A 23,949-nucleotide genomic window follows, 5' to 3' on the forward strand; every position below is an offset into this window, starting at 1 on the left:
TTAATATTGTAAAACTGCTACCCACTAAAAGAATTTCAATTTTATGGGGTTTTTTTTCCAGAATTTAAAGTCAAATTTAGGTTATTCTCACCTTACTAAAGCAGTACGTTAGTGACAGAAGTAATATAGTACATCCTGTTTTATTAATAAATTGATAACTTGATGTCATTAATACACAAATAAATAAATTTGAGGTTTTCAATTAGGTCTACAGAAAGCAACAAAGTCATTTAATGAATCACAGGTATTTTACATCTGGTTCTATTGGTCAGTTATTCCGGCTTGTTAACATGTGGGGATTTTCATTTATTCCTCTCATATTTTGCTTTCAGTTCATTTTATTCTGCTTTCACTCTTACCCTTTGGCACTGTGTTTGATTTTTTTTAAAGCAAATATATCCATTGTGTTCATTGGACCAAACTAATGCTTGGTTTCAATTTCCAAATTGTGTTATCTTGGTACAGCTATTCTTTTTAGCTGAAAAAAGTTTTGCTTCAACAAACTGAATGCCCCGTTTTCATCAAAATCTTTCTGATATTCTGATTTTGTAAAGGAAATAGCGCTAGGTAATGTTAAGACAAATTTTCATACAGCCAATGAAGATTTTTACATATCTTAAAATCATAAATATTACTGACAATATTTTCTATTTGCACTCAGAAATGCAAAGTAGCATAGCATTGCAGGTCTTTGCAAAAAAGACAGCAGCAAGAATATCAATAAAAACAATTACCAGTTCTTTGCTGCCATCTTATGCCTATAGCAATGTGTAGCCCTAGTAATTATAAAAACCATTTACATGCCATTTGAAATCTGCTATAAAAATAAAGTACATTGTTACTATTATTGACACTTACTATTATTGACACTTACTTACAGCTAGTCTTTAACAGCCTGTGTGAAAATTAATTCTTTCCTTGCTGATAGGCTAAGCTGGGCAACATAAATGACACCTGACATCTTGTCACTCATGTGACTCTTCAGATTGTGTCTCCTGACAGCTTAAGGCGTTTAGGCACAACAGTCCACCTGTACCTTCAAAGGCCCCTCTCAACTGTCTATTTTAACTGTTTCTGCTATAACGTCAAAGGTAAAGTGTTTGTTCAGCTACCAGTAAGGAAACAATGTGTGGCCATCACTGCAGTAATTTCTTCAAACAATTGGATTACTCTACAAGTTGGAAAATCAAATATGTGAGAAACATTTAATAACTTCAAACCAGGCTTTGAGGTCCTGTTTAGAGGCAATAGATTGTTATCAAATCTGTCATACTAGTTTATTAGCTAACCTCAATCTTGTGTGGAGGATAAAAATTGGTAGTTCATTAAACAGCAGTTGGTAATAATATTTCACATTAACATGTCTCAAAACAACTGAACAGTCTTTCTATATTTATTATTGGATTTTGTGGAGCCTCATGCCTCCTACTGTATCTTCTTTTTTTTTTTTAATTTTATTAATTTTATTGTAATCATTCCATACAGTCAAACACCCCAGAAATATTATTATCATTGGATGCAGAAAAATCATTTGACATGATTGAATGGAAATACCTTTTCACTACATTAGAGAAATTTGGGTTTGGCCCGAACATTTGTGCATGGATCAAACTACTGTATACCAATCCAGAAGCTTCAGTTTGTATTAACAACATTTGTTGAGACTACTTTAAACTAAAATGTGATACCAGACAAGGTTGCCCCTTGTCACCACTGCTATTTGCAGTCGCCATTGAACCACTGGTGGTCCACTGTTGAAATTCTTATCAGATAAAGGGGATTTTCAGAGAAGGACTGGAACAGAAAATTTCTCTATATGCAGATGATATGGTACTGTATATATCAGACCCACAAAATTCTGTGCCTGCAGTCTTAACAGCACTTACAAAATTTCAAAAGATCTCTGGTCTCAGAATTAATTTGAATAAAATTGTGCTCTTTCCTGTGAATTCTCAAGCACACAATATTAGATTGGACACCTTCCCTTTTATCATCGCAGATCAGTTTAAATACCTAGGGGTAAACATCACAAGTAAACATAAAGCACTTTATCAACAAAATTTCGCTGTCTGTATAGAAAAAATTAAGCAAGACTTGCATAGATAGTCAACCCTTCATGTCACTCTAGATGGAAGAATTAATATTGTTAAGATGAATATTCTTCCTAAGCTACTTTTATTTTAAAACATTCCAATATACATTAATAAATATTTTTTAAGCAATTAGATTCAACAATAACCTTATTTATTTGGAACTCAAAACATCCACATATCCAAAGAGTGACCCTACAAAGACCTAAGGCAGAAGGTGGCATGGCTCTACCCAACTTTCAGTTTTATTACTGGGCAGCAAACATACAAGCTATAAAAACCAGGACACAAATAGACGAACATACACAGGCTTGGTCCGCAATAGAAGTAAAATCCTGCAGTACTTCTTTATATTCCCTGCTTTGTGCCCCAATAAATGCAAGTTATCGGCAATATACTAATAACCCAATTGTGCTTCACTCACTCAGAATATGGAACCAATGTAGAAAGCATTTTAAGATGGAAAATCTTTTATCTGTGGCACCTCTGCAGGAGAACCACCTTTTTCCACCCTCTCAAACATATGCAGTTTTTAATGTCTAGAAAACACTTGGGATTTAATTGCTTAGATATCTTTATATAGACAACATCTTTGCATCCTTTGAACAATTACATTCCAAATTTAACTTTCCAGCCATTTCTTTCACTATCTTCAAATTAGAAACTTTGTTAAACAGAACCTGCCCGATTTTCCTCATCTTGCACCCACCGCCATGCCGGAAAAAATATTGCTCAATTTCAAGGAGTTACACACCATCTCTGCAATATATAAAATTATCTTGCAGTCCCTCCCTTTTTAACATCCAATCAATATATCAATATATCAGAAAAGGAGTGGAAAATAGCAATGCAGAGACTTCACTCGAGCTCCATATGCGCAAAGCATACTTTTATTCAACTCAAAATTATATATTGAGCACATCTGTCTCGCCTAAAACTGTCCAAAATGTTTCCAGGGCAAGATCCAACCTGCGAACGCTGCAATCAAGTCCCAGCATCACTGGTTCACACGTTTTGGGCCTGTGCCAAATTAACATCATTGTGAACTAAAATTTTTAAGTGCCTTTCAGACAGCCTTGGTGTCACAATCCCTCCTAACCCATTAACAGTTGTGTTTGGTGTTCTTCCAGATGGGTTTAAAGTGGAGAAGGACAAACAAACGGTGATTGCATTCACTACACTTTTGGCACACAGACTTATTTTGCTAAACTGGAAGAATCCTAATTCTCCTCTTTTAAGTCAGTGGGAAACCGATGTTTTATACTATTTGAAATTGGAAAAAATCAAATATTCAGTTAGAGGATCTGTACAGAATTTTTTCAAAACCTGGCAGGATCTAATCAATAACATCTTAGAATAAGCTAGTAATGCACCGAGGCAGCAATTATCACCACATTTCTTTTTCTTCTCCATTTATCTACTATTGCCCTATTAAACTCATCAATTTAGGTATGTCTACAAGCCTTAAGTTTTACTCTGTTGGCCATGCTCTCTCTCCTACTATATCTTCAATATGGTAAAATAAGATGTCGGGGAACTTAAGTTTAATATACCAAATACTGATTTTGGCTGTAGGCACATGAATTGTCATAGAATAAGGAATTGTTTTTTGATTGAAAGTACATAGATTAGAATGGGGTGGGGAGCATCTGTCCTGGAGGGCAGCAATGGCTACAGGTTTTTCCTCCAACCCAGTTTCTTAATGAGAAGCCAATTATTGTTGATGAAGCACTTATTGCTCAAGTGACATTTTGATTTTTCCTTTAGTGGTCTATCTTATTAAGGTTCTCCACCCTTAATTGCTTATTTAAATCTTAAACAGCTGCATTCCCTGTTTTTAATTGGCCCTTATTAGCAGTAAGGTGTAAAAGACAAAGGAGCCAGCAGTTCTCCATCTAATTTGTTTCCATTTAAACCTGTGTGGATTCATCGTGCACTGTTTGGCTTAATAAAACGCTTAAGAGAAAAATGTGACAGACTAAAAACGATTTGTTTCAGGCTTCAAATCATTCGGATGATATCCCTGGAAAGAAAAAAAAAATCTACGATATAAGAACCTAACATTGCAGACTAACAAGCCATAAAACAAAATAAGGTCTGAGACTGGCAAGGATTGGTTTCCGATTAAGCGATTGGATTGGAATGAAAACCTGCAGCCACTGCTGCCCTCCATGACCGATGCTGCCTACCCCTGGATTAGATTGAACCAATAAGACCTTGTTTTACATTTGAATAAATTAACAGCATTTGTTACACAAATAAAATGACAGTAAAGTAATTTTAGTGAGCCAGACCAAGTAGAAACAATGGCTTAGAAGACTGATTCCTATCTTCACTGTTTTCAATGTAGCAAGGCAATAGGTTCAAAACGTACAGGTTACAATCTGATGTAATTTGTCATTTAAGTAAAAAATTAATGGTAATGGTTTTGATTGTGTTGTGCATTTTTGAAACCATGCTCACTGCATATGCTGGCCCTTATATCTCTCTTTCTTTGTGCATCTTTGTTTATTGGATGTTTCTAGCCCTTGCATCATACATTCTCTGTTCATTGAACATTGTCTCCATCTTGTGGATGCCAGATGTCATTACACCCAGGAACTAACACCAGACATCCCTTTATATAGAGAGAGATTTCTCCGGCGATTTTACACTCATCTTTGGCCTATCTGAACCTTAAGCAAACTTCAGTTGGCCTAGCATTTAAAGGCTGATATCTACTATTTGATTGTGAATAACATGGTAATGTAACCACTTTCTAATAAACCCCTTTTTCATGCAGGCACCCTTGTATTTTCTTTTTCTTTTTAAAAGAACCATATACTAGAAGTGTATTTTTTTTTCTCTGCTTACATTTTGGTTAGCAACTTTGGTGCCCATGTATTAAACTACATATGGAAACAGTGATGTGTTATACTGCCAAGAACTTGTTAGAAGAGCTAATACATCTTTTTGTTTCTGAGTTTATCTTCATTGTTGTTTGCTAATTTTCAATGGGTCTAGTTGTACGATGATTTTATGTGTGGCCAACATATTGTTTATAACAATTGCATCTGTTGCCAGTCACATGTCATCAAGCTTCACATATAAAACTTTGAAGCACCCAGAAGGAAATTTCTGCACTTTAACTAAAAATCAATTGAAAATTCTAGAAAAAACTTATAACCCATTTGTTTTTGACATGTTTTGCTTCATGATTTTGTATTTTGATTTTCATTTTGGTTTTGGCATTTTGAATCCCAGCTTGATTCCTGGACCAATTGAATGTCACTTAGTTAGCCCAGCATTTCTGTTTAATAAATTATCATAGAGCCATCTGAATGACCTTTTCTCACAAGTCATCATAACATCGGCTCATGACTGAATTACAGTAATCCATGACTTTACCAGGCTGATTTGAACATGTGTCCCTAATCTTGTTTCTTACATAGTAAAGAATGTTAAAGTTTTTAATTTAACCACTTACTTTAAGAACTTAAGTTCTTGTTATAGAAAGTGCCATTTAATTGGACAGCTTGATCTTATTATTATCAATTGGTAACATCATTTTAATTTTCCTGACACGGTCAGCAGCAAATTTTTTTGATCAGAGAGGATTATTATGCCTCTGTCCCTTTCTATTTTATTTTGTAACAGCTACTTTATGAAAAGTGCCGTACAGTGGCGCAGTGGTTAGTGCTCCTATCTAATTGATATACTGGCTTCAGTTCTCACAGCCAGTCCATGTTTTGTAGAGTTGTATGGTTCAGGGCTTATTCCTGATTTGTGCTCAAAGAGGCCACGTGATTGGCTGTGAGGCAAAATTGGATTAAGTAAGTTTGAGTATGTTATGCTATTTTATGATAAACCCAGCCAGTTACAAATTACTTGATTAATTAGGTACTTTATTGTTTTCACAACTAGTAACTAAATGAAGATATTTGAAACAAGCAAGTAAATTGAAATGAAATGAAAAAAAAATGTGCAGACTTATTTGAGTCCTGTGCTCTTAATTGTGTAAATATATAATAAACATTTTTATAGGGAAGTAAAAATTGCATTAATTCTGTTAACCAGGGTTGGCATCTAATTAGATATTTTGTTCCATATGCAGTGAAAATAACAAAAAAACCCAATTAATGTCTGAACCATCAGTGATGTGTCATTTATTTAAACTTTGCTGCTACCTATTAGCTTGCCACTATACTGCTCAACTTTTAATTATTGGCAAATTGACCCTTGCATGTGTTGCTACTGAGAATGGCTCTGATCCTACTCAAGCTTGAATTGGACTAAACAAATTCAGAAGTACATTATTCAAGCCAGAAATATAATTCACTTTAATTGCTTACTAATTTCTGATTATTACTGTCGTTTATGTTAGTTATGGCCAGGTTCTTGTTTATAGAAAGAACATTTTTGGAGATTTTGTTTTGTACAAAGTTTTAAAACTCTGTTTTCTGCTATTATTTGTACTAATTTGATGGGCAGTGATTTATTTCAGATTGGTAATAATAACCAACAATTATAATAACACAATCAAGAATCCCTTTAATTTCATGGCAGATGAGAATTAGATGTTGGAATGCATTTCTTATTAGCATTTTCTTTTGCCATAAAAATTTGCTTCTCAATATAAATAGTAAAAATTCTAATTTAAATACAGTGTGCAGTATTCATGATGATTTCTTTAAGCAAATATGTAAAGTTAAAGAATTTTAAAAACCTAATAAAAACAACATTCTAATAAAAACAAAATAACAACATTCTCAAACTTGCTTTATCCATTTCAAAGTCATGGGAGTCTGAGCCTATTCCAACAACAAAGAATGCCAAGCAGGAAACAGCCCTGGACAGAGTGCCATTTTATTGCAGGGCTCAAGGACATATGTATATACTACACGTGGGCTGTGATGCCGGGGTTGCTCCCAGCCTTGGCATCTTCTCCTTGAACCTGCACATCGCTAGTCAGAATCAGGATGGCTATGGCAATGAGAAGTGCTCAGTGCATTTTATTTTATATATTGAGACTCCATTAGGTAAATTGCAGTGCAGTCAATTCAAATAAATACAAATCTCTCTATAAAAAGAAGTGCATCTTCAGTGAGAGTAACATCAATTAATAGCAAATGTTCAATAAATACTCCAAAGGAATGTAAAATAAACAGAATTAAACCAGAAGGATAATTTGGGGTTGCTTCTCATTGTTCTGTAAGCCTCAGTACTTCACTTTTCATTTATACCAACCCCACTCGCCCATCAGGTTGACTCAGAGGGTGCTGAGATACTAGCAAGAGTGGTCAACCTTTAACATGGCATGTGCCCTAGCCACCTAGCCAGTCATCCACCTCAACAACCAAGCCCAGCACCATCATCCCACCACCATCCTTTGGCATGCATTGAATGATTTATAAACCCCTTCAGCTGCTCCTGCTCCTTGCACATTCAGCAGGAGTGACCTGGCCCTGGAATGCCATTCCCTTTACTCTCTGCAGGGCCACCCCCTGACTGCGAAGCCCCCAATCCATTGCACCAACTCTTTTGTCCAATCATGCTCACTCTTGCAAAACCAGATTCCCAGCCTTAATTTTACTAATTTTCTTTCCTTTCTCCTTCATTTTTTTTACTTTTTAAAATCTCTGTCTCTTGCCCTACTCAAGCTCTTTTATACTCTGTGGGTGCAGGTGTCCCGATTAGCGACTTACAGAGTGTCAACAAGGAAATTAGCTGAACCAATCACACTTTCAGATGTAAACGCAATTAGCCAATTTCATCATCAAAAACGTCTGGGCCACGCGGCTACTCCACTGCCCACATCCATAGCCGTGGAGCCTGAGCCGCACTGTTTTTATTTTAAAACTCATGCACCACCTCATGTGCTCCACAAAAGGGTCATTTTAGAATTGCCAATTAATATATCCTGTAGATTTTTGGAGATGAGGGCTAAAATTACAAAACCTGGAGGAAAACCCAAGCAGATAATATCTGGGAATTAAACCTAAGATAATGGATATGTGAGACAGTGGCACTGTCAATTGCACTACCATGTTGCCCATAGTAATAAAATAATATTAAAAATAAAATATGAGAATTAGTTGACATTTTAAAAATAGACCTCTAAAATTTGAAATGGTTTTAGAGACAGGTCTATGTCTATATAAATTAGACTGGACTGCCAATACTGATGCGCTGTGCAAGAAAGGACAAAGCCGGTTATACTTCCTTAGAAGGCTGGCGTCCTTCAACATCTGCAATAAGATGCTGCAGATGTTCTATCAGACAGTTGTGGCGAGCGCCCTCTTCTACGCAGTGGTGTGCTGGGGAGGCAGCATTAAGAGGAAAGACGCCTCACGCCTGGACAAACTGGTGAGGAAGGCAGGCTCTATTGTTGGCATGGAGCTGGACAGTTTAACATCTGTGGCAGAGCGAAGGGCGCTCAGCAGGCTCCTATCAATTATGGAGAATCCACTGCATCCACTAAACAGTATCATCTCCAGACAGAAGAGCAGCTTCAGCAACAGACTGCTGTCACTGTCCTGCTCCACTGACAGACTGAGGAGATCGTTCGTCCCCCAAACTATGCGACTCTTTAATTCCACCCGGGGGGGTAAACGTTAACATTTAACATTATACATAGTTATTGTCTGTTTTTCACCTGCATTATTATCATTCTTTAATTTAATATTATTTATTGTATCAGTATGCTGCTGCTGAAGAATGTGAATTTCCCATTGGGATTAATAAAGTATCTATCTATCTATCTATCTATCTATCTATCTATCTATCTATCTATCTATCTATCTATCTATCTATCTATCTATCTATCTATCTATCTATCTATCTATCTATATTAGTCAAACACAGTCTCCTCTCTCAAGTTGATTGTGTTGTTTTTAATATTCATGTTCATCAATTTAACAATCATAAATGTTAAAGTAAACAATTAACTCAGCAAGACATCTCCTAAGTGTTTGAGTTATTTGTCTTGTTTTTCTTAGTTATGCTCCTAGCTTATGACAAATGTGTTCTAAGGTAAGGAAGACAGAAGTTTCAAGGTAAGGGATTATACTCATTAATTATGGTGCCAGAGAGTGGAGTTGTGTTGCATGTTGATTGCCACATACAATTTAGAATCTCGCTGTACTTGCAATAATGACAATAATGACCCTATATACCTATAAACCTATAATGAAAGGGTTTGCACTTAAATGAATAAATCCCTTAAAAACTAATGTGAAATTTTAATTTAAACTTTTTACTTCTACCATTCCACATACATATAATTTTCTAGGTGATGCTATTTTGTACATTTGACAGAAAGATGATAGCTGTGTCGACTACATCTACTACATAAATATTGTAAAATAAATAACACAAAAGAAGCATTTTGCTGCCACCTTGTGTTGCTTTGGACATACTGCACTTTTTTTTTACTTCTAGTAGTGAGAAGTCCAGCAAAATGACACCTTTTATTGCAGGGGTCCCCAACTCCCCAGTGGCTGCTGGTTTTCATTCTAACCCTTTTCTTAATTAGTGACCTGTTTTTGCTGCTAATTAACTTCTTTTGAATTAATTTTAATTGACTTGTTTTTTAAGATTTGTTCTCTTGAATTTCTTCATCATTCCTCTGAATTGCTTCATTTCTTTCCTTAAATGGCACCCAAACAGAAATGAAATGTGAAGTGAGTGAGCCAACAGAAGACCAACTAAGTCAGGGCCTCAAACTCAACCAATTTCACTCCAACCAGTTGCTTAATCAGGCACCAATGCTTGTTGTTAATTAAGCCTTTTCTTTAATTCCATGGCTCGTTGCTGCTCTCATTGTGCAATAGCAGACATTTCTGAAATTTGCTCTTTTTTAAGAGCACTGTTAAAATGTTTTGTGGACCTGAGCCAGATCAGCATTCCTGAGAGCTTCACCTTTCTTTATTTTTAGATCTTGTATGATGGACACAGTTTGCTGGTCATGTTTTGGCTCATTTTACATCTCATTATTATTTGGCAGCTAATTAAGGAAAAATAAACAAGGGGTCTGACTCTTCAAGAGCAAGTGAAATAAAAGTAATTCAAAAGAAATGAAGCGATTCAGAGGATGTATGAAGAAATTCAGGGGAACAAATCTTAAAAAACAGTCAATTAACATTAATTCAAAAGAAGTTAATTAGCCGCAAAAACAGGTCACTAATTAAGAAAAGGTTTAAAATGAAAATCTGCAGCCACAGGTGCCCTCCAGGACCAGAGTTGGGGACCCCTGTTTTATTGGCTAACTAAAAAGATTACAATATGCAAGCTTTCTAGGCAACTCAGGCCCCTTCACATTCACAATGGCTAACACAGTACAACACCCTTGTACTGCTTCTAGTTGGAAAGAAAAGCTTGCAAGCTTTTAATCTTAAGGTCACTAAAGGAAACACTCATATATATGAATAGTATGGAACATCTCAAAATAGAAACTATTTATTGTGATTATTACAGGTGTAGAAAATGAAACATACATTGTAATTTTGTTGTTCTTGAGTTCCTCGACTACAGGTTTTCGTTCCAACCAATTTTGCTTTAATTGAACTCCTGTCTTAAATTAAACAAGTATTACTATATGTCAAATTAGGATAATTTAATGTTTTTATCTTACTTTTACATATTTACAGCATCATAAAAATGATTTAATTTTCATTTTTCCAGGTGCTCTTGTTATTTAAGACACTATTCTACTAAAAATAGTGCTCTTGTTATTTAAGACACTATTCTACTAAAAATCTCTGTAGCTGCATTTACCCAAAATGACCAAAGTTCTGCAGCTTTAGTTTGCTTCATGGGATCTGGAAATAATATGACACATTGAAATGATTCCACAGACAAAATATCTTCGTTTTAAAAGCTTTAGTAAAGATTCAAAGTAAAACACAAAAATAGAGAAAAAGTTGGTTTTGCAAAGTAAAGAAAAGTCCTTGTTTAAAGAAAACTCAGTTTTATGGCTTTTATCTTGTTTGTTTCTTTAAGTTTGCTCATACAGTGGAACCATTTCTGAACAATGAGAAAACTGTGTGACTATACCGGGTCTATCAGTTCATGCTAGAAATGAGGCTAATTCCCAAAGACAGACTTAATTAACACAATGTATTACAGATGTAGATGTAGGTAAGAAGGTTCCATTTCACGTTAACCACAGGGGGTAAAGGCTATACTATAATCTGTAGCTATGAAAGAAAATTATACTCTATTCAAATTAAGCAAACACTAATATGAGATTATCTTAAAGCACTAACTTTCTAAGATTGGCTCTTACAACCTCTGTAGTGGGTTAATAATAAGAATAGAGAGTTAAGCAAACAAACTGATGGCCAAAATACAAACATTTTCAAATTTATTACGGACTTAAATCTAACACCGCTGTGATTTTTAATGAACAATACAAGAAGAAGAAAAAAGCTCAGCTAATTGAATAATGAGACCAATTAAAGGTAAAAGAACTCACTAATTGTAAAACTGACTGGAACAAAAGACTGCAGCCACATTACCATAAAATATACTACCGGTAGTATACTTCTTAAAATGTACTATTACCCAAGACAACTCAGTATAATATATACAGTATGTATTGGTATGTTCCAAAAAAATCAATAAACTCAATCTCTCAAATCATATACTTGTGTATTCTACTTTAACACTAAAGGTAAAAATAAATAGTGCAGATTTTTGGTAGCCAAATTTGAAGACAAAAGCAATTAATTTTGATACTGTATGACATATGAATAATTCACTCTCTGGTTAAGCTGGGGAGACTAGCCACATTTCCCCCAGCAACAATTTCCATCTTCTCCACTCAAATTCCCAATGTTCCTGGGCCACCTGAGATGTATAACCTTTCCAATGTATACTGGGATTGCCCCTGTGTCTTCTCTGTCTGTCTGAGCCATGGCCAAGACACCTTCATAATAGGCATCTAAGGGAGTATACCAATATGATGGCTACATACCAAAACCACCTCATGTGGCCCCTCTTTATCCACAGAAATATCATTCCTACTCCAAAGCCCCCCTGTATTGCTGAGCTCCTCATCTAGTCACAGAAATTGAGTCCAGTAGTACTCTACTGGAGCAAAGTTCATGGAATTTGGAATGAACAGTAATTCAAAACCATTGACAAAGAATTATGCTATAATGCAACAGTTTGCCTTCATGCTTTTTTCATTGTCACAATTAACTCTACCCTCTTCTTGTAAGATAATAGAGAATGTACTAGAACCACAGTGATTGGGGCAGTTGATCCTCTGAAAGAGGATTATGACCTCAGACTTGGAGATGCTAACTTTCATTGTGGCTGCATCAGATTCCACTGTGAGTGTAATCCAGAGGTTACAGTCTTATAAGTCCAGTACTGGATTTAGACATAAGCTAAATAAGCTTCAACTCAGGACCTCCCAATTTGCAAGGGCCTCACAAAAATCTCAGAATTTTTTTTTTTGGCTTTAAAATTTTGTGTGACATTTTATGTGTACTGTAGCTTTAAATGTGTAATCCAGCCATCCATCCATTATCCAACCCGCTATATCCTAACTACAGGGTCACGGGGGTCTGCTGGAGCCAATCCTAGCCAACACAGGGCTCAAGGCAGGAAACAAACCCCGGGCAGGGCGCCAGCCCACCGCAGTAAATGTGTAATCAGTACATTAAATCATTTGAAAATATTTTGTATTTTTACTTTAAATACCTTACTCTTAAATAACTAAAAGTCATATATATATGAAACCTTCTGGGGTGACTTTATAAAAAGCTTGAAATCGATTAGGGTTTCCCCAAGTCTAAATCTGGCACTGTTTAAGTCTTAGAGGACAACACAAACAGCAAAGACAGAACCCTCAGGTTAACCAGGTAATCTCCAAACTTTGACTGAGTCTTGGTATCCTGTTTCTGAAAATCCCTTAATCTCATGTCCATATTAAACAGACACAAGTTAATGCTAAATATGTGAATACAACTCAGCAATACAGGGGACTGACTGGTCCCATATAATCTGAAATTCTTGTAGTACCATATGCAAGATGCCACAATGCACACAGTATTAAGTCTTTTCCTCAAAACATGATTAGAAAGGAAAGGCAAACTCCCATGACCCTGCAAATATCTGTGCAAGGATAAAGATCTGGTTCATTGTTCAGTGTTTAGGATGACATCCACACATACCAAGAAGCTCAGATATCAGGAGCTGACCCACTGTTCCTCATTTGCTGAATGGTTTTCTAAAGTTTCTTCATGGTTTTTTCTCATGCTCTTACCAAACTCTTTCTACACACCGACTCTTTTAGTAGGCACTGCTACATCTAACTGCTTTTTGGCCTACTAGTATTTCTCATTCATACCTCACTTTCCTGCTAAAACAAATATGTTGATTGCTTTTCCTTCAGTTTGACAGCTCACTTTACCTTTGACTGTAACCCTTCCAGATCATTATGAAACAGGGATTTGGCCATATAAGTTTGCATGTGACATCATAGCAGTCATTTTCTTCACTGCTGATCATTCGTTTTTATAAAGTTCAGTCTGTCCACAGAATCTGTGGATAACCAGGTCCCCTTACCTGTGACCACACCACCTGCAGCACTTCCAGCACATACAGAGCAATTTCCCATTTTAAACCCAGCCTCATCACCTAGAACTCCATGGGGTCATCAGTGCACACAGAATCATTTGCACCAATGCTCCCCAGGTTGACATTCATCACAGGGTCCAGCCACTGACAGTGACTGCTGCTATTGCCACCCTGTGTCAGACTGGGTCATTGAGGCTGGAAAATGTCTCTCCACACATCCATCAGATTGCTGCCACCATGGCTCCTGCTGCTTTTGCTGATACTAACAGCTCTCTGATGGACATGTGGAGAGGTGGTGGGGATGTGAGGGTGGGGGTATGCCTCAAGCAGCTTACTGGTAAGGTCCATTCCTGCTGGCTGGGCTCCATAAATTCTCCCATCTTGACTTTGTACTGGAAGTCTAGTAGGGTGGCCAACCAATTATCATCCTGTTTTATAGCTTTAATCCGGGGGTCTCTCCAAGGCACTGCAGCATATGAGCAGCCATGTTGTAGAGGTGCCCCCTGCCCACCATTTCCTGACTATCTTCCTCCTCCTTCTCCTCTTCTTTATGCTGTTCAGTATCCTCCCATCAACCATGACAATATGCACTGCCCTCTGCACCTGCTCATCCTCCTGCTGTAAGCTCCGTGCCTCCTCCTCCTCCTCCTTCTCCTATTCCTTCAGGAGTGCCTCTGCCCTGCTTTGCTGCCTACTGGGTATGTCCTCTTCCTCCTCCTCAGCAACCTTTCCCTCCTTGAGCAGGCCACCAAGTGTCCTATCCAGCAGGAGTACTAGTGAGAGCTCATCATTCCAGCCAGCATTCTCCCAGAAGACAAACTTAGTGGCCGGCTCGCAGGATTCTCAATGTTGAGGTCCCATGCGGCTGGACCAGGCCAAGGAGACGCGCACGTAACACCTGGCTGAGGCAGATAGATTGTCATTTCCGGAGGGTGGGACTGGACTGCATGTCTGCCTGGGGGGTTGTTAACCAGGATCCCAAGATGGTTTCATAGTGTGGTAGGTGCGGCAGCAAGCTGTACCAGTGCATGCTTCCCAACCTGACCTGACCTGACTTGGGTGGTCCCATCAAATGCTGGATGTTACAGCTCTGGGGGATGTTGCACTGGCCTCGCAAAACATTATAGGGCATTGGGAAAAAAAGTTCTCCTATAACGACCAAATTATCAGTAAGTAATTCAACAAACAAGGATGAATGTGAATGCAGCAAATTCGCCTTGAATAACGCTTTGGTGAAATTCGCTGATCAACATTACTAAGCATTCTCATACCAGATACCTGAATTATAAATTAATCAAACAATAGTAAAGGGAGTAATATGCCTACTACTTGTAGAAATTCTTACTTGTGACTTCTTACTTGCATCTTCCTGTACATTATGAATGCTTGTTGGGATAATATAAACTGTGTAGCTTTCATAACCCTTTACTCGTTCACAGCCTTTCCCACAGATTTCAATTAATTTAAGCAAATACTAATAGCTGAACTAAAAATAAATCAAGAATTATTCTTTTTCTACTTTTTAAATGACCTCTGTAAATTTAGAATTTTTAAATTATTGGCATTATTTAAGTAGATTTTTTTTTAATTGTTATTTGCAATTTTTTATTATTAATGATTATTGGTATAGATGAATTTGCAGATAAACTCATTATTTCATTTGGAAAATAAATCACAAAATGAATACTTCCATTGAAATTCAAACCATTCACACAAAAAGAAAGGCTTTTAGCTTTTTGTCTTAAAGCATTTTCATGAGTTAATTCAGTATGTGTCTGCCTGTCATACAGTATTTAAATAAAGATCTCTAATGTAAAAGAATGCAGCAGTGGAATGGATGACGGGTGTTTGTAAATTGTCAGTGGTTACTTTCTGTTTACTGTGTTTTCCTGTAGGGAAAATATATTAATGCATACAACAGTACTCTCTGGTGTTTATTCATGTGTAAAATATGTAGCAAGATACACAGTGATGTGAACAAGAGGTATAAACAGAATTGATTTTACAGTTGGTACAGATTACATTTGTTATGCAGCGGCAGAAAAGAACACAGGCAAACATGCAAGTATGAACAAGGCTTTAGGGAGCAATATTCCTTTTTTCCATCCGCAAAAAACCCTTAACGTTTTTGAACAACTCTTTGTAGTGAATTTCTTGTTTCACAATTGTTTCACAATCAATTTCTTGTTTCACAATTGTTTAATTGCCTGCAAGTTTTTTTTTTTTATTTTAGTTTCAAATGAATGTTTAAGAATCTAAACTTACCTCTTTTTGTCATTACTAGTTATGGCCATTAGAACACAATTTACAAAATTAAACCTTAGCTATTGCATTATAAATAAGCACCCACTAACCTCTTTACAATAGGTCCTGTTGCTTTTGTCTACCATAGTAGGTGCCATTGTACAATAAAATTTTCCAAAATATTATTAGATTGCAACAGAGTACTAACTTTCACAAGACACACATTTGAAAATTTGTTTATGAAATAATCAGTTTCAATTTGGCTTTCGAGTTTTGTGCATTTTAATAATTCCTGAAATTGTAAGATAAAAATTATGAATCACTCAAAAAAGTAAAACTGTAATATATTAAATACTACAAAGAGTATAATTAATCTTCAGTCCCTTTAAATAAATTCGTTACATAATTGATCATGCTGAGAATTTTTAGTTTGTACAGTAAGATTAGTGGCAAACACAATAAACATAAAAATCATTCATTTAATTAAGCTTCTATAAATGCACACATGAATAAAATATATAGTTAATAGATTGGTAAGAACATAAATTAATGAACAATGAAGTGAAAATTAATAAATAAAGGATGCTGGTTTTCCATCAAGGGTTTGTTTCTGCTCTGTGCCTGATGCTTCAGGGATCAGTACTGCATGATCGCAACCCTAGACTCGATTTATGCAGCATTTGCATGTGCTTAGTGTCACACATGTGCGCTTAGGAAGCATTCTAACGCATTAGGTGGGAGTAAGACACAGAGTCTGGGGTTGATTAATTGCACTTAATGCATTTTCTCCCTCTTTCACAGACCTCCAGAATGAAAGCCAGCCTAAAAACTCCTCTCACTTCCGGCAGCAGTTCACACCCCCCTACTGAGTCCATTTCTGCCTGAGGATCCACCACTTCCTGCCCTCCAGCGATAAAACCCGATCATTCCTCCCCTTTAGCCAGTCTCTTTTAGGACTCAGTCTTGGATGAGTACTTGTTTGGATTTCTTTTTGCTTGAAAACTACAGTATATGGGGTGGAACCCCAAAACTTTATCTTGTTTTTGTCTCCCATTTACATTAGAAGAAAGACAAGTGACATGGAAGCACCTCCTGTGCAAAACATAGGTTGAAAATCCCAGACTGATCATTGTCTGTGTAGAGTCTGCACATTCTTCCTTCATGACTTTTCTCTGATTGCTTTGTTTTCTCCCAGTCTCCAAAGATGTGTGTGTCCAGTTAATCGGTTGTCTCTAAACTAAGTGACTTTCTGCATATCAGTATGCCTTATGATAAACTGGTGCCACATCTAAAGCTTTTTCCTTTCTGCCTAAGATAACAGGATAGGTTGAGAACAGCAGGTTCACAAAAATAAATGGAGGTTAACTGTATTGCACTAGAAACTTTTAGTTAATGCAGTTTTTCTCAAAGTGAGATCCGTGATACATGACATGGAGGACCGCAAAAAAGCTACTAAAATTTAGTAAGCAATTCATAAATATCATATATACTTTGTGTACTAATGGTATGGTTATTCTCTGTTTCACTTATTTTAAACAATCAACACGAGACGTCCGATTAGATTGTAAAAAATAATCTCCTTTATTAAACAAAACAAAGAAGTGTTAGACAACACTTGGCTGTGTGTGCATGCATCAGCGTCAACATATCCCAGCTTTTAAGGTTCTTGGGTCAAGCATCTGCATCATCTAATGAAAATACGTCAACTTCTGCTAAAAAAGCAAACTATGATGACAATTATATAGAGTTTGCTTTGTGAGTCTTCATTCCTAGCACTGACTGCTATCAAGACAAAGTACAGGACACGATTGCATGTGGAGGATGATGTCAGAGTCTGCCTATTACTCCCAGAATTGAGAGTTATATGCTGTTATGAGACAAGCACAACCATCATACTAATTAACCAGGCACATGATTATTGAAAGTATATGCAAAAACAATCTGAAAAGGTGTTTTACTTTCAAGACCTCTATGCAATTTGTGAAAATAAATTATTTGCTTGGTGTTTCTCCAAAAAAGCTGGTCCATAATTTTTTCTGCTTTCTAAGATGCCCCTTGTCTGACAAACTTTCTGAATCCGAAATGAATAATATGTTTCCATTTTATTTTTTAATCTTCACATTATCCATTTATTTTTATAATTATTTCAGTTTTCATTTTATAATTTTACCTCAGTATCAAGGTGTCAATGTTATTTGTTCTTTTTTTTTAATTATTTAAGTCAACTGCACTGCTGTTTTTAAGAAAAAAGTAGTTTTACTTGTGTTCATATTAGGCTTGTATGTAGTTTGTGTTTCTATTTGGTTCAAAATAAAATAAATACTGATTGATTTAATCTAAAGGAGCTAAAACACTCAAATGTCAGTGAATTCTGAATGCAAAGTTCCATTCCAAATTATCAGATGGACTACACCAGGGGTAGGCAACGTCGGTCCTGGAGTGCCACAGTATGTGCAGGTTTTTGTTCCAACCCAGTTCCTTAACGAGAACTCAATTATTGCTGATGAAGCACATATTGCTTAAGTGACATTTTGATGCTTCATTTTAGTGGTCTCGCTTGTTAAGGTTCTCCAACCTTAATTGCTTATTTCAATCTTAAACTGCTGCATTCAGTGTTTTAATTGCTCCTTATTAGCAATAAGATGTAAAACAGGGGTAGGCAATGTCAGTCCTGGTGAGCCGCAGTGGCTACAGGTTTTCATTCAACCCAATTGCTTAATTAGAAACCAATCATTGCCAATCTCAGACCTTATTTAATTTTATGGCTTGTTAGTCGGTGCAATGTAAGGCTTTTATATCGTAGATTTTTTTCCTTTCCAAGGATATCATCCAAATGATTTGAAGCCTAAAACAGATCATTTTCAGTCTGTCACATTTTTCTATTAAGTGTTTTATTAAATCAAACCGTGCATGATGAACACACACAGATGTAATTGGAAAAAAGCTAGCTGGAGAACTGCTGGCTGCTTTGTCTTTTACATCTTATTGCTAATAAGGAGCAATTAAAACACTGAATGCAGCAGTTTAAGATTGAAATAAGCAATTAAGGTTGGAGAACCTTAACAAGCGAGACCACTAAAATGAAGCATCAAAATGTCACTTAAGCAATATATGCTTCATCAGCAATAATTGAGTTCTCGTTAAGGAACTGGGTTGGAACAAAAACCTGCACATACTGTGGCACTCCAGGACCGACGTTGCCTACCCCTGGACTACACCACGGGTGTCAAACTCCGGTCCTGGAGGTCCACAGTGGCTGCAGGTTTTCATTCTAACCATCTTCTTCATTAGTGACCAGTTTTTGCTGTTAATTAACTTCTTTTGCTTTAGTTTTAATTAACTTGACTCAGGCCCCTTAGTTGTCTCTTTTTCCTTAATTAGCAGCCAAACAATAATGAGACACAAAACAAGCCACCACGTGACCAGTTCACCTGTGCCCATCACACAATATCTGAAAATAAAGAAAGGTAATGGTCTCGGTAAAGTTGATCTCTCAAGTCAACCAAAACATTTTGACGGTGTTCTTAAAAAAAAAAAAACAGAAAGTCAACAGTTTTGGAAATGTGTGCTGTGGTAGAATGAGAGCAGCAACACGCCATGGAATTAAATAACAAGTTTAATTAACAGCAAGAATTATCAGCTTCTCATTAATAGATTGGTTGGAGTGAAATTGGTTGGAGTTTGAAATTCCAATTTAGCTGGTCATCTTTTGGCTCGTTTCACATCTCATTTCTGTTTGGCTGTCATTTAATGAAGAAACGAATCAATTCAGATGACTGAATCCTTAAAAACAAGGCTATTAAAATGAAGGGAAAAGAAGTTAATTAGCAGTGAAAACTGGTCACTGATTAAGAAAAAGGTTAGAATGAAAATCTGCAGCCACTGCGGCCCTACAGGCCTGGAGTTTGACACCCCTGCACTATTAAAAGACAAGGTATCAAAAAATAAGGATAATTAAGGATTAGTTATGAGTGAGATGAATCCATGATTAATGAGCAATTAAATATAAGGTGCCCAGAATGCTGACTCTCAAAATTTCATAACCTTTCATAACTTGGATGAAACTTGGTCACATTGCCATGACTCAATGTTCAAACTAATGAAACTATAGAGGCATAGTGGCTATGCACCAGCAAAGAAATTCAAGGTACAAACCAATTCCTGCAAGCTCATGTGTACAATTTTTATGATGTGAGGCGTATAGTTCAAATTGATTACATGTCTCAAAAGGCCTACATAATCTGTGAACTATGCTGTTTTCCTTTGATATTGGTGGCAGTCAATCAGGAAATGTCATTTATTCTTCCTCTTAACAATAATACAATATACACTGCACGTTTTGCAAAGGCTGCTGCTCTGCAATCTGTAGGCCGATCTACGTGGGAGGCACTATGTTAATGATAAAGCTGTCAAGCCACGTACAGTAGAGTGGTTGCATAAGCAACATAAAAAAAATGTCATTTGAGTTTAACAGTTAAAGTAGTGTTCATTGGAATTGTATTGAAAAATGAAATATGTTTGCACTACCTAGTAATCTCAAGAGTATACAACATAGACTGCCAGTCCTATATTCACTGTGATCAGAGCCAAACTGAGATTAAAATTCAGGCCAAAAATTTCACACCTGGGCCACACCACAGATGTAACAAAAAGACATGCCATGTAAAAGACAGTTTAGCCTCACCTAGAAAATCAGCAGGTGGTGTAAGAGTTTATTATACTTACATGTCAATTATACTGTCAGTGTCAAGTCCAACAAGAATTGCCCTCTTACTGATATATACATACAGTATAATATAATGTTACGGCTCAAAGGTTGATCTTTGATGGCTCATGAGACTTTAAATGGGTTCTCATTTATGTTTCGTTTAAGGATCAACTTTGTCACACTTGTTTCTCCTAAAATTCATTAGGAGAAGTAGCTTTAGACAAAAAGGAGACATGAGACACAACAGAAGTAAAAGGAGTCAAAATGGAGAATTTAGTTTGAAGAGCATTTTATATTTTGTGACAAAGCCTTTTCTAATGTTGTTGTAATCTCTTTCAAGACTTCATATTCTTTATTATTGGACTGATGCCTTTATCCAAAATGACTTACAACAACTGTGATAAGATTGGTTACGTTTCTTTTGTTTTTCCAGTTGGCGCACAAGCAGGTGAACTGACTTGCTCGTAGTTACACGGTGCCAGTAGTGGTATTTAAACACACAGCCACAGGGCTTGAAGTCCAGTGTCATATTTCCTGCCTTATCTTCCAGCATGACTATGGTCTAATTGGAGCACAGATATATAAATTAGAGCGACTAATAGTGTTATTCAGAAGCAATGACTGTAGTTTTGTTATCATAGCAAAGTGTTGTATTACCACAAACAAACATAAATACATTTCACCATATTACTTAGTGCCTAATGCAAATACCTTCAAATTGCAAAAAAATGTCTAGAAACTACTTGTAGAGTGACTTTTTTGTGTACTCTGGCTTGGACATCATAAAAAAGGTTTGGGGCAGCCACCTGTATAATATCCCTGGCTGCAAAAGGCTTTTAAAGTAACAAAGATATTCACAAGACTGAGTCCAAAACAGAACTGATTCATTGTAAGTTAAGATGGCAGTTTTAAAGGCCCATATAGGAAGTGACGTCATCAAAGGGGTCGGAACCAGAACAATCTGGACGAGATCAGACCTTTCAGACCCAACAAAGCTTGCTAGTCATATCCACTGAATTCCTCCAAAATAATATTGAGTTTTGAAAGTTCCTAAAGTCCTATTGTCTACCACACTACTTGGCAAATTATTTCATGTGTTTCTGGTTCCCTGTGTGAATAAAATGTTTCTAATGTTTATGAGAGATTTACCCTTAACACGATTCAACAGTATTACCATGTTCTTGCCAAACTCATTTTATAATAACCGTCTTAACCAACTGTATTTAATTTTCTTCATAATTTTAAACACTCACAATCACTTCACAGAGTAATCTCCTTTTGTTTAAACTAAAAAGGTTCAGTTCCTTTAATCTCCCCTTACAATTCATCCCCTGCAGCCCTGGAATCAGCCTAGTCACTCTTCTTTGGACTTTTTCCAGCACTTCTATGTCTGTTTTGCAGCCCAGAGAAGAACACTGTACACAGTACTCCAGGTGAGTTCTAACCAGTGTGTTATAAAGCTTAAGCATAACATCCTTTGACTTGTACTCCACACATCTTTTTATACTATAATACTATAGGAGTTTGATGAACAAAAGCAAATCAAACTCAGTTGTTTTCCATAATATTAATTACATATCACTATATCAATTTAGTAAAATGAACATGCTCAATAATAGTTGGATTTTGGGAAATATGGTAGCACAGTGGTTTGTGCTTCAACTACATGCATCCAGAATCCTTCATTCAAATCCAACACACCCAATCAAGGTGTGCTGTGTCAAGTGTGTAAATTCTCTTCATGTTTGCATGTCTTTTCCTCCAGATATTTAGCTTTTCTCCCACATCCAAAAAATATGTGCATCTTGTTAATTAACAATTCAAAATTATCACGTGGCTAGTGTTGGTATGTGCATTAGTGGGAGTATTATGGACTGATGCCTCATGAATTGATGGTTCCTGTCTTAAACATGATGATGCTGGGATAAACATCAACTCACTGTAGTGAAGATTTGGACTGTTATGTTACACCAGTTTCATAGTTAAGGAAATTAGCATTGTTTCTGTTTAGTCTTTATAATTTTGTCTGTTTAGCAGATTCCAGGGGAAAAATGAGATGTTTCACAGATTTTCAATTCTGCTTTGCATTGGAGGATATTATCTTAAATTTCCATCAGGATCAATAAAATTATCTATCTATCTATCTATTAGTAATAGAGATGAAGTTACCAACTTACAACTATTCCACCAACTCCAAAAAAAAAAAAAAAATATATACATATATATATATAATAAAATTCAGGCATTGTCATTGTATTTAGAATATCTTTTACCTTGTAGTTCATTATGTCTCATGTACACAAGTTCAGAAGACTGGGACAGTCACCCATGTTCACTTTGCTTATAATTCCAGCTCTTCCTGGTAGCTTTCGGAAACTATTATTTATATAATAATTGTGTTTCAAAGCACAATGCATTTTTACCTATCAACTCAGGTGCATTTCAACCAAGCAAAGCATTGTTAAACTTTGACCATCCTTGACAATGCATATCAATTTTTATATACAGTATGTGTCTGCTCACTCTGACAGGAAAAGAGAGGGCTGGATTTTGGCAGTACCATTTGAAATCAGTGGAGTCATGTCTACTGACAGAGCCGAAAGTATTTAATTCTGCATACACCTGCCAAATAAATAGTACCCAAGCAATGGTAGGAATGTTTGAATGCTGTTCCCGTATTTATCAAGTAGGGAAAACAATCCTAACTGGCTCAAAAATCTCAGAGTGACGCCAATTTTTTTCCTACGTTTATGAGTAGGAATAATAGCATTTTATCAGTTCTTCTATTATAGGAAACAACTCCTAGCTTCACCAGGATTTAGGAGAGCTTGTGAGCTGTCTCAGCTTGCTAGGAGCTGGTTCATGTAGAGATCAGCACGCATATTCTGGGAAAGGCAGAATGTTTTGGAAACGCTGGATAACAATCATCTCGTGAAAAGATATCAGTTTGACAGAGATAGAATAATAACAGTATCAACACTTCAGCTGTTATTATTATGTTATTTTTAACCCTTGTGATATTGCTCCATCACATAAAACACAACAAAGACATTCATTGCCTTTTCTGTAATTTGTTTAAATATAAAAAGATGCATTTGGTTGCTTTCACATTAATAAAAACTGCTAGAAAAGAAGATTTTTATTGTGTTCAAATGGCTGTATATTTGTAAATAAATCACCTTGTTGAAATCTTTAAACAAATATTTAAATATGTGCAAGGCATTTTAGTTGAAGAGCAACTTGCATTGTACAGACACAGGTAGAATTCATGCCTGGATACTTACTGTTCTAAACCAGGTCGAGTTCTGAAAATTTTTTGCAGAGAGCCAATAGGTTTCA

Source organism: Erpetoichthys calabaricus, chromosome 4 (genome assembly GCF_900747795.2).
Source record: "Erpetoichthys calabaricus chromosome 4, fErpCal1.3, whole genome shotgun sequence".
NCBI classification, from domain to species: Eukaryota; Metazoa; Chordata; class Cladistia; order Polypteriformes; family Polypteridae; genus Erpetoichthys; species Erpetoichthys calabaricus.